This window comes from Oryx dammah, unplaced genomic scaffold, assembly GCF_014754425.2.
Source record: "Oryx dammah isolate SB20612 unplaced genomic scaffold, SCBI_Odam_1.1 HiC_scaffold_17, whole genome shotgun sequence".
NCBI lineage: Eukaryota > Metazoa > Chordata > Mammalia > Artiodactyla > Bovidae > Oryx > Oryx dammah.
The window spans coordinates 75,941,236-75,957,391 of record NW_024070201.1 but is presented as its reverse complement, the minus strand read 5'-3'; the positions used below and the strand labels follow the sequence as shown (position 1 = coordinate 75,957,391).

Below are 16,156 nucleotides of genomic sequence, written 5' to 3'. Positions count from 1 at the left end.
TCAACATTTTTGTACTCTCTCTATTAATACCTCATTCTATTTAAAATAGCACCTAATTGCTTGAATGTTTTGCTTAAGAGAAGAAATTTGATGATCTGTGATTCCATCTTAAGAAGATAAAAAAGCAAACGTAGTTTTTAATCTCTCAATAAATAGGAGGAAAAGATGAGAATGGTGATCAACCAAATAGAAAATGGACAGTGAAATAGATATAAGGGATTGAGCAAAACTCAAATTCTGATGTTTGAAACGATACATAAAATCAATCATGTGTTAGATAAATTGATTAAAAATAACAAATCATAACACAGTTGCTACTCAAGAAAAAAATGGGACTTCATTCCAGATGCTGTCAATGTAGAAAAAATAATTAGGGAGTATTATGTATAATTTTCATCCAAAAAAATGTAACTACCTAGTTGATGTAGAACTTACCAAAGATGAAATGCAAAATATGAATAGCCTCTATCTTCTTATGAAATTGCATTTTCAGTTAAAAATCTTCCTACAAGGAGAACCTCAGTCCCATACTGCTGCTGCTGCTGCTAAGTCGCTTCAGTCGTGTCCGACTCTGTGTGACCTCATAGACGGCAGCCCACCAGGCTCCCCCATCCCTGGGACTCTCCAGGCAAGAACACTGGAGTGGGTTGCCATTTCCTTCTCCAGTGCATGAAAGTGAAACGTGAAAGTGAAGCTGCTCAGTCGTGTCCGACTTACAGCGACCCCATGGACTGCAAGCCTACGAGGCTCCTCCATCCATGGGATTTTCTAGGCAAGAGTACTGGAGTGGGATGCCATTGCCTTCTCCACAGTCCCATACTATTAAATGGTAAATGCTGTCAAGCATTTAAGTAATAAATAGCACAAAAAAAGTGTATGGATATTTGAATAAACAGAGCAATCAGAGATATATGCAACACTTCTTCTTCATCCCATTAATACAGCTCATACTCAAACTGGAGGCATTGGGGTTTGAACAGTCAGTCTGGCCCCAGAGTTTGTGCTCTTAGTTAAAAAGTTATGTCATTTGATTGCAACTGGGCCATAAGATTCTTAAAGGATAAGTTTATGATCATGGGTTTTATAGTCTCACAACTGGGAAGGTGTTGGTTGAAGGAAGGACTTGATTAGAATTTTGCTCCAGAAGGATGATTCAAACAAGAAGGGCAGGGAGAGCTAGAGGAAGAAATAAAACTGGAAACGTTATTTAAACTTGATAACATGATTGGTGCTGTTACTCTCTTGCCCATACCTTGTGTGAAACATGTACTTAGGACTGTGTTTATTTGTATGTGACAGCTCTCTAATTCCCAAACATCCATGTACATAAGAATATTCCAAGAGGCTTGTTTAAAATGAACATTCCTGGGTTTCTCTGCCAAATATCCGTGAGTTCAACTGATTTCCCAGGGGCTTCTGACAGAGGTTCTAAGAAACCTCTATGATAGAAACCAAAGATTTCTGGATTTGCTTTTCAGCTACAAATATCTAGAACCCAGCGCTGTGCAAGCACAATGATCGAATTCTTTGGCCTGCTTCCTGACCTTCAGGAGCTCAGGATCTGGTTGAAGAGGCAAAGACAATTCAATCAGCAATATGCAAAACCTGAAAATGGTTAATTAGTTTAGAATCTGTGAACTCCGTAGTTTAAAACCTGATAGCTGAGATGCGGGTTACTGGCAGCCATAAGTATACATACATACATACATACATATATATGTATATGTATATATGTATATATATATATATGTATATTTTGTCCACCAGTAAAAAATGCATTTCTCAAGGAGGCAAAAATTGTAAATGAAGGTACGAAGTTTATTTTTAGCAACATAGCAAAACAAGTGGGAGAGCACACAGAGAAACTGTTTAGTTAAGATCGAAGCAAGGCAGAGAGGCACGCCAGGAAAGAAAGCGTGTGGGTGTCTCTGATAGTGAGGAGGGGCCACCACCAATATTTGGGATCGTTTTCTGAGTTTTGGGACATCTCTGGTGTTTCATGGGTTTCCCTGGTGGTTCAGAGGTAAAGAATCTATCTGCAGGCAGAGGATACATGTTCTATCCCTGTATCAGGAAGATCCCCTGGAGAAGGAAATGGCGATCCCCTCCAGCATTCTTGCCTGGAGAATCCTGTGATAGAGGAGCTTGGCAGGCTACTGTCCATGGGGTTGCAAAAGAGTCAGATACGACTTGGTAACTAATCAACAGCCATCAAAACCAACACCAGACAAAGATGTTGTAAACAAACAAACAAAAAACATAGATCAAGATAACTAATGTACTTCATCATAGAAATGCTGAATGAAATATTAGAAAATAAAATATCACAGTATATGATAGGAAAATAAACAATGACTCAGATGGAAAGAAAACAAAATGATTACCTGTATAGCAGTAAACAAGAAATATAAGAAAATTCCTTCAACCTGATAAAGATCATCTACAAAAATACCTCTAGCTAATATTATGTCTAGTGTAGAAACAGAAAATAGAAAAAAATCCTACATAAAGTAAAATAACTTGATTTTCTCCCAACTCTGTGTATAACAGCCAAGAAAATAATGTCCTTAACCACTTTTAATTAACATCTTATTTTAGATTTTTGTTGAATAAGGAAGCAAGTTATAATTACTGAAAAGTAGAAAGTAAAACCGTCTTTATTTGCCAGCTAGATTCTGTATACAGAAAGTCCTAAGGAATCTACGACGAAACTATGAGAAAGTAATAACAGAATGCAGTAGGGCTGCATAAATGAGTATATATAAAAACATCAATTGCATCATTGCGTTCTAATGGTGAGCAATAGAAATGACTATTAAAAAGTGTAATTTCCAAGACTTATTCATGCAAACATGTATGTGTGTGTGTGTTGTCTCTCAGTGGTGTCCAACTCTTTGCAACCCCATAGGCTGTAGCTGCCAGGGTCCTCTGTCCATGGAGTTCTCCAGGCAAGAATACTGAAGTGGGTTACCATTTCCTTCTCCAGGGGATCTTCCTGACCCAGGGATTGAACACAGGTCTCCTGCAAGCATTAGGATTATCAAGAAACTATTGGTAGATAAGTTGTGACCCCTGAATACCTTCATTACACCAAAAGAAAGCCATTTCTGGTATTCACCATACTGGTCAACAGGTCATATTTTTCACAATGATAACCTGTTTCTGACATTCTATACTCTAACAAGACAGTGAAAATGTTAGTCACTCAATCATCTGAGTCTTTGAAACCCCACGGACTGTATTCTGCCAGGCTCCTCTGTCCATGGAATTCTCCAGGCAAGACTACTGGAATAGCTGACCATTCCCTTCTCTGGGGGATCTTCCCGACCTAGGGACAGAACCCTGGTCTTGTGCATTGCAGGTAGATTCTTTACCATATGAGTCACCAGAGAAACCCATACTCTGATCAGGAAGAGGTTACTTTCTATTCAGGACATTTGTCACAGACATCCAGGAAGTATGAACTTTTCAATTAAAACTCTAGGGAGCTGCCTTTGGATTTGTACATTCTTGAGAGATGTTAATTTAGATATATACATAGTATTATAGCCAAAGAATTTTAAAATTAATCACAGTAATTTCAATAGCTAATATGAAGATTACTTAAAGTTTCTTGAAGCTAATACCAATTTTATTAAATGTGAGTTGAGAAAAATCAACCATTCAGAGTGGAATAAGTTTTGTATTTAACCAAATTATTTTTCTAGAACTGTAATTGGCATGAATTATGTATCTTCCCTTTTATTTTCATATGTTGATTTATGGTTATTAATTCATGACTATTAAACCACTTTTCAGTTTCTGGAATAAAATCCAATGTGTTAATATTTTATCTTGAATGTTCATTAACTAACCTCATGAGAAAGATTGATCTATAAATTTATTTCTCATAATAGCTTTCTTTGAACTGATTGCTAAAATCTGGCTGAGTGAATATAATGCACTATTAAGTATCCTCTCTTAACCTGTTCACTAGAAAGATTTGTGCATGGTTGACAATATTTCTCAAATATTTGGAGAAATTCACCAACATAACAAACAGGACATAGGATTTCTTTGTGAGGAAGTTTTTGGAAACAAATCCCATTACTTTGGGCTCCCCAGTGACTCAGTGGCAAAGAATCCACCGGCAGCACAGCAGATGCAGGGGAGGGGAGTCTAAGCCCGGGTTGGGGGGATTTCCCGGAGAAGGGCATGGCCCCCACTCCAGTCTTCTTGCCAGGAAAACCTCACGGACAGAGAAGCCTGGCGGGCCAAGGTCCGTGGGGTCACAAAGAGTCAGACATGACTGAGCACAGACAGACCCCCATTACACTAACAGATAAGACTCTACTTACACTTTCTATTTTTATTGTATAAGACTGAATGCTGTTTTTTCAAGGAATGTGTTTATTTCATTAAGATTTATAATTTCTTAATATAGATTCTTCACAATATCTTACTATTTGCCATGCCTGTAGAATTTTATCAATGCCAATTTTTCCCCTAATCAGTAAAGAAAGAGATAAAATGTGGATTATTTTTAAAACTCAATATGTCAAACTCAATACATAATATGCCTTTGTCGTCTCTCTCTTCCCTCAGAAACCAAATCAATCATAGTAATGATAATGAGAAATAAATAAAATGGCCAAGCCACATTCGTAAAAACAATGGTGGAATTTCCCTGGGGTCCATGGTTAAGATTCTTTGTTTCCACTGCAGGGAGCACGGACCTGATCCCTGGTTGAGAAACTAGGATCTCACATGCTGTGCAGCACAGCCAAAAATAAAGATGAATAAATTAAAACAATGGTAAAATTAACACCAGCTAATATGATCTCATCATAATTTCAGAAATGAGAAATGATTATGAAGGAGCATAGATGAATGAAGCAGAGAGGGCATGGCTACAGCCAAGAATGCTTTAACGTGCAGAGCTAAAGAACAAGTGACGTAAATTTTAGAGCCCCTAAGAGTCTCAGGCTTTAAAAGAATGAACACAATAAATACTGAAGTGTGTATGAAAATGAAATGGTCAAGGATAAACAGGATCCACTTACACGGAAGAAAAGATGTCAGAAGTTGCTCTAATGGATAGTGAGATTTACTTCAAAGTTACCATAATTAAGAATATTAACCTCCAATTAAAATAAATAAATTTATATAAAAAAAGAATATATGGTAATGGTAAGTACTTCAAAGGATTATAAGAAAGGCTTATTAAACTGAATGAGGTAGACTCATGATTAGGTCCAGTTACTCAGAAGCATCTCTGTTAATCTCATTATAATTTTTTCATACTTCATTATTGACGAAGAGCATTTCTTTTCCTTTGGATCATGAGTGTAAACCTGAGACATGAACGAGTATTTGTCAGAAGAAGAGAAAATAGAACAGTTCTTAACTTGGGCTTTATCACTGAGTAATCATCATATCTCCCTAGAAATACATTTAACTTTTTCTCAGTATTCAATTAAACACCTTTGATTGAACTACATTACACTGGTATTCAAAAAATGATTGACGCCGACAGAGACTAGCTATTATTTTCAGGATCTTCTTGCTTAAAATCAGGTAATACTTTTTATAAGGCAAACTCAAAACTCCTCATTTTACCTGGTGTAAAATAAAGTTTTGAGAAGAGCTAAAAGTTGCATTTTATAAAACTGAATCAGAAGAGTTAGTTATGAGAATCTAAGTGCAAATTTAACCCTAACCCTAACACTAACCCTAACCTTAACCCTGACACTAAACACAGTTATCATCTGTGTTTGCAGCATTGTTACAAATCACAACATAAACTGTAGCTTAAGGAATGAGTTTCTAACTATATATCCCCTTTCATCACTCTGACTTCCATAATGTATTATTTCTCTATTAACTGAGAAGTAATTGTAGCTAATCTGACCATCAAAAAAATGTAAAATACAACATACAATTTATTTGAAACATAATCATATATTTACTTATAATAAAGATAAACTAGCATCAGAAATATATATGAAAATTATCAGGCATAATATGAACACAAGCATATTTATCTGGCTAATACACAGGCTGACTTTAATTCAAGTGGTTTTTCAGTCCCATTGGACTTCTGAATTATATTGAGGGAGAAAGCAGTTTCATAGTTATCAAACTCCTGACTGTCTCTTTCACATCTTTATTCCTAAGGCTATAGATAAGAGGGTTCAGCATAGGAATCATGACAGTAAAAAACACAGTGGCTACTTTGATGAGGAGCCATGAGCTTTTGGAGTTGGGTACACAATAAAGGAACAGAACAGTCCCATGGAAAATGGTGATGGCGGTCAGATGGGAGGCCCAGGTGGAGAAGGCTTTTCGGAGTCCAGCAGCTGAAGGCATCTTAATGATTGTGACAACTATGAAAGCATAGGAGGTGAGGATAATCAGGAGGCTACATACCTCATCTAGTGTAGAAATGAGGAAACACATCAGTTGACTGAAAGGGGTGTCAGAACAGGAAGCAGAGATGATGGCAGAATACTCAGAGCCAAAGTGATGTATGACATTAGAACCTCCAAAAGAGAACAGGTGATTGTCCAGGAACACATTCCACCCCACGTGTAAGTCCCAGCGACCAGGAGGCTGCAGAGCTTCGGAGACACAGCAGTGTGTAGAGCAGGGGGTTACAAACAGCCACAAACCGGCCATAGGCCATGACTGCCAGCATGAACATCTCCGTAATCACAAATGCACAGCCAAAGAAAAACTGTGCCATGCATCCTTTGAAAGAGATAACTCTGTCTTCCACAACCAAGATACCTAGGAGTTTGGGTGTAAATATGCTAGACGAGCAAATATCCAAAAAGGATAGATGGCTGAGAAAAAAATACACGGGTGTGTGGAGTTTGGGACTGGTCCTTATGACCACAATTATGCCAAGGTTCCCCACCAGAGTGACTGTGTAAATGGTCAAGAACACCAAGGAAAGGGGTGCCTGGAGGCATGGGTATTCTGAGAAGCCCAAGAGGATGAACATGGTCACAGAGCTCTGATTTCCTTCATTCAGTACCATGGCTCTTGATTTAAAAAACAAAAATAAAGAAGAATTAAAATTGAGGAGTGGAACATGAGAAGGTGGAGTGAAAGAAACTGAAGATGGCTCAACCTAAGTTAGTGAAGGCAGTGTGATCAGTGTATACACAGGAATGTTCTGAGGTGTCAAGTTGAAGTCTTTACAACTTAAGTGAATTTGATTATGGGAAATTAGCTTTATCCTTTAGAACTTTCATTTCTTTACCTGGAAAATAAGAAATAATAGTATTTATCAATAGTAATAATATACGTAAGTGATTCCTAAATGAATGTGATGCTTAGAGCATTAAATATCCCCAAGATAGAATATAATTCTATGAAAACACAGGCTACATAGAAGGAAATCAGAAGAAAAAAAAAAGAACTAAATAAATCATTGGTTGGATTATGGCAGTCACATGATAAGAGCAGAATTAACCTGGGAAAGATTAAACACTTTTAATACATAAAGAAAAATATAATAGTAAATTTCTGTTGGGTTAAACATATAACTGCATGTGCACGATGGTCCTGGAACTAATAAAAGTAGAATTTAGCCTGTAGATTGCTGTTTTCAGCTCATATAGGTTTCCTCTGCCAAAAACCTTCTGGATTCCATATCCCTCAGATCGGAGTGAAAGGATGATCCTAGGTTGAATCAACTCACCAAACGCCAGATATCCTTGGTGTATTTTTATGATGGATTCCTTGCTAACACTAATATGCTGCATACATGTTTTGTATCAAAATTGACATTTTGATTTAAATGTTTCCAGTCCTTTCATCAGAAAGCTGAAGATTCCTGCAAAATATAGTTAATAAAGACAGCAAGAAATATCATCTGTCATTTTTGCAACAGTTGAGAAATTGAAGGAGAATGAACGCACCCTTGAGTAATAGATAGACCTAGAAATTATACTTCACGATGGTATTTTAATTTGTTTTATATCTAACCACCTAACCCTGGGGACTCAAACCCTGAAGAATTCTTACAGAGTTTATTGTCATGAGCTACAAACAGAATAACCAAAGGAAACTTCCTCTTCTGTAATTTACAGTATGATTTCTTTTGTCCTTGATCTATTGCTGATGTTTTTAAAAATAGTTCACCTCTATACAGAGGCTGTGTTCATGCATGCTAAGTAGCTTCAGTTGTGTTGAACTCTTTGAGACACCATGGACTGTAGCCCACCAGGCTCCTCTGGCCATGGGATTCTCCAGGAAATAATACTGGAGCGGGTTGCCATGCCCTCCTCCAGGGGATCTTCCTGACCCAGGAATTAAACCCCTCTTAAAGGCTACCCACTCCAGTATTCTGGCCTGGAGAATTCTAAGGACTGTATAGTCCATGGGGTTGCAGAAGTCTGACACAACTGAGCGACTTTCACTTTCTCTGTATCTGAGGGACACATTGATGTGTTTGGATGAAAACTTATACAATATGAATCATTTTACAGTGTTTTTTATCCTTTCTTTAACATTGTGTTCTGTTTCATTTTCTATAAAAACCTTTTGTTTTCTTAAGATAATACAACTTGCATTACTATTACAAATATGAGCACAGTTCTTTTTTATTCTTACATTTATTATTGAAATTGCAAAAAAGTTGGTATTCTATTTTTCAATTTATAGTCTAGGTTTATGGGACATATAGTATATTTATTATTTAAGAAGCTGCCATATCTTAACATATAAACATCTCAACTCCAGTGACTTAATTTAATAGAGCAGGGAGCAGCACTTTTTTCTGGAAAAAGCTGTACAGTAAACACTTTAGCCTTTGTGGGCCACGTAGTCTCAATTTCAGCTATGCTCTTTTGCATCTTGCGGCATGGATTCACCTGCAGACAATACATAAATCAAGAGGCATGACTCTGTTCCAATAAAATTTTATTTATAAAAGACAGTAGGACCGATTTGGTTTGCAGATCACACCTTGTCAACCTATGCAAGAATGCATTTCTTGATTGTCCAAAGTCTAAAATTATTTCCAGATCAGTAGGAAGATGCCCTCTGAGTGGCAATGCAGAGACTTAAGCTTGTTCTCAACTATGGCTTATGATGATGTGACTGGGTGCACGTGTGTTAGATCACTTTAGTGGTGTCTGACTCTGTGAGCGGGTATGGACTGAAGCCCGCCGGGCTCCTCTGTCCATGGGATTCTCCAGGCAGAATTCTGGAGTGGGTTGCAGTGCTCCCCTCCAGGGAATCTTCCCAGCCCAGGGATCAAACCTGCCTCTCTGCATTGGCAGTTGGATTTTTTACCACCAGCACCACCTGGGAAGTTCAATAATGGGATTGTTATGGTATAATTGTAATGTAGTGAGAGAAATAATAATTTGCTTTAAAAAAATACTGGGAATGCATGTACACCCGTGGTGGATTCATGTCAATGTATGGCAAAACCAATACAGAATTGTAAAGTAAAATAAAAAATAAATAAATAAAATAAAGAATATTGGGGCCACACCTCAGAACAAAGGAAAAAAAAATACTACATTTTTCTACATTGCCACTGTGCATAATATTTTTGTGTTTTGCTTATTTATTTTTCATTAAGCTTTTGTCAAGCATATTAAGAGTGCTCTTCACATGTTAAGATACTTGAATAATGACCCAAGATATTTCCTGATCAATACAATCACAATAGGACTTTGAATTTTGAGTCAAACTATAGTGTTAAGATAGGTTGAAGGGATAAGAAAGAAAAACAGACATTTTAAGGAGAGAAGACAGTCTGAACCAAGGTAGAAGTTTGAATGTTCAATTTTTTTTCAATTAGAAGTAGAGTTTAGGCAGGGCAAACTTTGGGAGAGGGTAAGGGACAGAGAAGCCTGGCATGCTGCAGGACACGGGGTTGCAGAGTCTTCCATGACTGTGAGAGTGAACAACAGCAAAAAGCATGAGATACGATCAGACGACCAGAGAATCTCAACTGTGGAAAGAATGCAGTTAGGATTAGCACTGACTGCTGAATAGAGTGGAAATAGAGTTCCATGCCCACAGGACAAGTATGTAGTGATGAAGAGGTTGCGGTTGTAAAGCGCTGTAGGACAATGGGAATGAAATTGACCAAGATTATAATCATGGCTTTCGATGCGGTTGCATTAGTAGTTGGTGTAAACAGAAAGAAGTAACTCCCGTGTTCATTTTGATTCAGAAACAATCATTATGTTCCCGACAACATCTCACTGCAGACGAGTCAGTGATTCCCAGAAACTAGCAATAATTACATAGGCACCTGCAGTGTGAAGTAATAAACAGTGAGGTGTAATATGGAAGCTAGAGCATCTGATAAACCAATCCAGGGCCTGAAGACATCTGGAACACAGAAGGAAAACAAAAGGAGACTCTTAACACTGTCTTCAAATATTTCAAGGCTAAAATATGAAAGAAACACTGGCCCTTTTTTCTGTGTCCTGAGGAGAGAAATTTAATTTTAAATGAATTAACTTTTAAAAGCCACAGGAAGCTAATTTCAGGACAACAACAATAAAAGAATTTTCTTTTTTTCTCCAGTGTCAATAAACAGAATAGTGTGAATGACTCAGAGTCTCTGGGTCGCCCAGTTTCACTAAAAGTATGTAAGAAGGGGCTCTAGAGACACAAACTTTAATGTAAACAAAAGGAGCGGGAGACTCTTCAGGAAGAGTGCAGACAAGATACTAAACTCCACAGTGTCTCTCTACATTTCCCGTATTCTGTAACTGGTCCTCACATTGGCCTAGAGCTTTCACTAAGATCACTTTTTGCTTGATGTTCTCAAAAACTGTTGTAAAATTATCTGTATAATTCTCAAAATCCATAATTTACACATCTGTAATAGGTTGATTTAACTACTCCATCTGATAAAATATCTATTACTATAATTAAGTAGTACATTCTAACCACCTTAACACATAAGGATTCAGTTCAATACAAACTTTATTAATCTTTGTCTTTAACTGAGGAGGGGCTTCCCTGGTGACTCAGAAGGTTAAAAATCCTCCTGCAATGCAGGAGACCCAGGTTCAATCCCTGGGTTGGGAAGATCCCCTGGAGGAGGGAATGGCAACTCCCTCCAGTATTTCTGCCTGGAGAATCCCCACGGACAGAGGAGCTTGGTGGGCTCTAGTCCATGGGGTCGCAAAGAGCTGGACGCCACTGAGTGAGCGCATAACTGAGGGGATCATCCCTATACGTGTGTGTAGGTGAAGCAGACTTTAAAAAAGTAAGAAATTCAATCCAAAGGAGCCTCCTAAATTCAGTATTACATGTAAATATGTAGTTTTATATAGATCCCTGGTGGCTCAGATGGTGAAGATTTGACCTGCAATGCAGGAGACCTGGCTTCTATCCCTGGATTAGGAAAATTCCCCTGGAGAAGGGAATGGCTACTCACTCCAGTATTCTTGCCTGGAGAATTCCATGAATGGAGGAACCTGGTGGGCTATAGTCCATGGAGTCGCAAAGAGTCAGACACGACAGAGCCCCTAACAATTGCCTCCCCCCGCCCCCCGGCAGGTGTTTCTGTGCAGATACTCCTGAGAATGGCAAGCATGAAGAGCAGGCCGTCACGGGCACCTTGGGGTCTACGGTCACTCAGTGTGCACACAGGCAGTTTCATTTATCTTTCTTTGATCTGGTCTGTGCCTCCAGTCTGGCACATATTTCAGAAAAGGTTAAAGAATTAAAGTAAATCTGATCATCTTAGTCCAGTATTATTTCTTATTACACAAGAGATTATTTTTTCCCTTTAAGTTTATATACAGTTTAAATACTAGTTTGACATAATGGGAAGGAAATGTTGGTTTTATTTTCCCCTAACATTTCCAGTTTGACCCTACATTATCTATTTTTGGTCTCATTCTCAGCAAAATTACATAGTAATTGGTAGAATTTTTTCATAGGATTGAAGAGTATAAACTGCTAATCGCTCAGTCATGGTTGACTCTTTGCAACCCTGTGGACTGTAGCCCACTAGGCTCCTCTGCGCCTGGAATTCTCCCGGCAAGAATACTGGGGTAGGTTGTCATTCCCTTCTCCAGGGTATCTTCCTGATCCAGGAATCGAACCCAGAATCTCTCACATTCTAGAAGGATCCTTTACCTTCTGAGCCGCAAGTAGCATAAAATCCCGCTGCAAATTAGTAGCAAAGAGTATGAATTTGTCTTTCCCTAACAAGTGATGCAAATAGCATATCCACCAGATGGCAGAGGGACACTGAAATTTAAATCAAGGCACAAATAATGTGCATTGATTGCTTTAGGGAAAGTAGCAGAAACTGATAGAAAGCAAGATGTTCGTGGTTTAAATATAACTTTGAAAACATTTTATTCTGTGAAGGAAAACTATGACCTGTCGTGTCGACCGACAGAGGATGCTGAGGCCACCAAGCCATCAGCTCAGCTCCTGCACCCCCACCTCCTGCTCAGGCTGGTGAGCCCCGAGGAACTCTGGATCGAAACAGAGCTGCACCCTGAGGGAACACAGGATAGAAAAGAACAGGGTCCTGGCCCTAAGTAGTCAAGGTGCAGCTCAGGGGATGATTTCAAGGAGCCCAGACTGTTCCCTCTTCCCAGGGGCAGAAAAGCCCTGAATTTATTAATGTGAGCTATCTGGTTTTCTTTAATTTACGGTAATCTGATGGTCTGACTACCTGGTTTTTGTTGCAAAATGCATATACATTCTGACTCTTCCCTTCCCTTTTCAGAGCAGTTTCTCTGAATTAACTGAGCCTTGTCTTCCAGGTTTGTGTGGGCGTGGGCCCTCAGTCCACGTGTAACCCCATGGACTGTAGTCCACGTGTGACCCCACGGACTGTAGCCCACCAGGCTCCTCTGTCCATGGGATTCTCCAGGCAAGAGTATTGGGGTGGGTAGCCATTTCCTCCTCCAGGGGCTCTTCCTGACCTAGGGATTGAACCTGGGTCTCCTACATTACAGGTGAATTATTTATTATCTGAGCCACTAGGGAAGCCCCTTGTTTTCTAGGTTTAACTCCATAGAATAAAAAATAATTCTGTTTTTAGGTTGTTGTGGTTTTTTTTTTTTTTTTTTTTTTGGTCAGTTGGTAAATTAATGTCTCTTTCAGGAATAAGGAAACCAGTGTTCAAAGATGGCAATTTACTAGATCACATGCAAGCATCAACTCGCCTTTGATTTTTATCTTTGTTTTTCCAATTTTCGTTTTTGAACTAGGAGCGATGTGTTGGCTCTTGGTCACTTACATAATCACATAGTTTAGGTAAGAAAGAGAGTTAACATTTCAATTAATTTTATAAGAAGTAAATACACAAAAATATGGTTAATATGTGCAGATATTAGTATAAATATTAAAATACTTACAAAAGCAAATACTACTAATATATTACAAAAACAAGAATGCATAACAAATTTATAATGTTATTAACATATATATACATAATTCAATGACAAAGCAAAAATATTCATAAGCCAAAAACTATGGGAGATGAGAGGAGAAATAGACTCTAAATTCAAACTAAAAACAATATATGATATATATACATATATATATATTTGATTGTGTTTCTGTTATAATCCCAAAATAACACAATTACATATATATCACAGAAATCTACTAATAGGCAATAGAATTTTTTCCAATCTTTCTTAAGCAATTTTAAAAATTGACTATGGGCTTCCCTGGTGGTGCAGAGGTTAAAGCGTCTGCCAGCAATGTGGGAGACCTGGGTTCGATCCCTGGGTCGGGAAGATCCCCTGGAGAAGGAAATGGCAACCCACTCCAGTATTCTTGCCTGGAGAATCCCAGGGACAGGGGGAGCCTGTTGGGCTGCTGTCTATGGTGTCGCACAGAGTCGGACACGACTGATGCAACTTAGCAGCAGCAACAGCAGGAAATACAAGAGTAAATGAAGCAGTCCATTTAAAACTGTAAAATCATGCCTTTAAAAATTACAAAGGAATAATATAGACTACCATAGCAAAAATTACTATATGAGATATAATGTAGGTGATAATCAAAATAAATTACATGATATAGCATACTGATATCAACAAAATTAAAATAGATAAAGCATTCTTCAGGCAAGAGCTATTAAAAGGTCTTAAGATACTGTTAAGACTTAAAATTTAATCTTACCACCCATCCTCCCAAAAACTTTTCAGACCAGGGGAATCAAATGAATAAACTGTACTTTTTGTATCACTGTGAGAAAGATAGCTGCATGAAGGGAAATTTACCTGTAAGTAAATAAATACTCATGAGAAGTGCAAAGACCTCTGGATCTCAAATTACCATCATGCTAAGTGTGTAGAATGAAGAAATCTGAAGACACAGTTTAGAAAAGAGAAAAGGAAAGTGGAGATCTTATTAGTACAAAAGGGACAAAACAGGTAAAATAAATAATAAAGTTCTACTCACATAACCAGCAATTGAAAGCAGGTCAAAAGTCTGATAGGAAGCAGCACTGGCTGCAAGAAAAAGGCTAGCGATTGTATAGGATTTGAGGTGCAAACTTCAGGGAATTCCTTTCTAAGACAAAGGAGGAAAGGGAAAGGATGACCATAGCGTTATAAATGTTAAGAGAAGCAAGAGGAGTAAACTGTGTCAAGGATCTTTCAGAAACAAGATAAAAAAACATACACACAAAAAACTGATAATCAAATCTCTCAACAACCATACATTTTACATAGAGAGGGATTTATGTATAGATTTAGGTATATGCTGATGATGAAGCTGGAACTCTCAGTACTCTGGCCACATGGTGTGAAGAGCCAACATGTTGGAAAAGACCCTGATGCTGGGAAAGACTGAAGGCAAAAGAAGAAGAGAGTGGCTGAGGATGAGATGGCATCACTGACTCACCGGACATGAATTTGAGCCAATTCTGACAGATAGTGAAGAACAGGGAAGCCTGGCATGCTGCAGTCCATGGGGTCTCTAAGAGTCAGACACGACTTAGCAACTGAACAACAAAACAGATACATTCATACATATCCGGGTATATGTGTGAGTATGTGTGTGTGTGTGTTCACATATACTCCATGTCCGGGTATATGTGTGAGTATGTGTGTGTGTGTGTGTTCACATATACTTCATATCCGGGTATATCTGTGAGTAGGTGTGTGTGTGTGTGTGTTCACATACACTTCATTTCACTACACTACAGGAGAAAACAGCGCTAAACTAGAATCCTTGTAAGACACAGAAAACCCGAACCTACTCCACTACATTATCAACAAAAGAAAAGAAAAAACCTGTGTCCATACAATCCTGTAAAGGGAGTGGGGGGAAGCATAAAATGTGTCACAACCTTCCAAACAATGACCATGTCCCTGTAATAACATCACGTGTGCACAGAGACACACTCAGAGAGAACAGTCAACACTCTGAACTGAACTAAAGCTCCTTAAATAATGATTTGGAAATATTGAAATATGTCATAAATATAAAATAAAACATGAATAGAAAAAAGAGATTATGCCAAAAAAGAGTTGGTTGGACTCAAGAAAGAGATTGTTAAAAAAAAAAAAAGAAAAGAAAAGAATTCTGTGAGAAATCAAGATTAAATTGTAATGTAGAAAAAAAGATAGGGGACTTGCTTGGTGGTTCAGTGGTTGTGAATCCACCTTGCAACAGGGAACACGGGTTCAATCCCTCGTTCGGAGCTAAGATCACACCTGTGGAGGAGCAGCTGACACCCCCCCTGCAGGGAAGAGCCCCGGCAGCGCAATGAGAGATCCCTGTGCCACAGGTGAGACCCAATACAGCCAAAGGAACCAAGTAATTAAAAAATAATAATAAGGACAGGAGGAACAGACATTGCATGATTTCACTTGCGTGAACTATAAGAAGAAGATGCACAGAGGCAGAGGATAGTAAAGGGTATCAGTGGCAGGGAAAGGAGAATGAGGAGTTATTACTTAATGCGTGCCAAGTTTCTGTTTGGGGTGTGAAAATGTTTTGGAAATATATATAGTGATTACACAATATTGTAAATATAAGCAATGCCACTGAGTCGTGCACTTAAAGTTGTTAAAGTGCCATTTTTTTTAAATGTAAGCATTTGAGGAATATGGTCTCTGGAGCTTGAATAAAATGCTGTCAGAGAAGAGAAAATACTGTCTTAAAATGTTACTGAGAAATAAGAAAAATGGAAGTAACCACAAAAAGA

The 16,156-nt window shown here is 38.2% G+C and overlaps 1 pseudogene; it reads right to left on the bottom strand.

Moving 5' to 3' along the window:
- Positions 1-6,084: 6,084 nt before the first annotated feature.
- Positions 6,085-7,055, bottom strand: LOC120876996 (annotated as a pseudogene).
- Between the last annotated feature and the right edge of the window lie 9,101 nt (positions 7,056-16,156).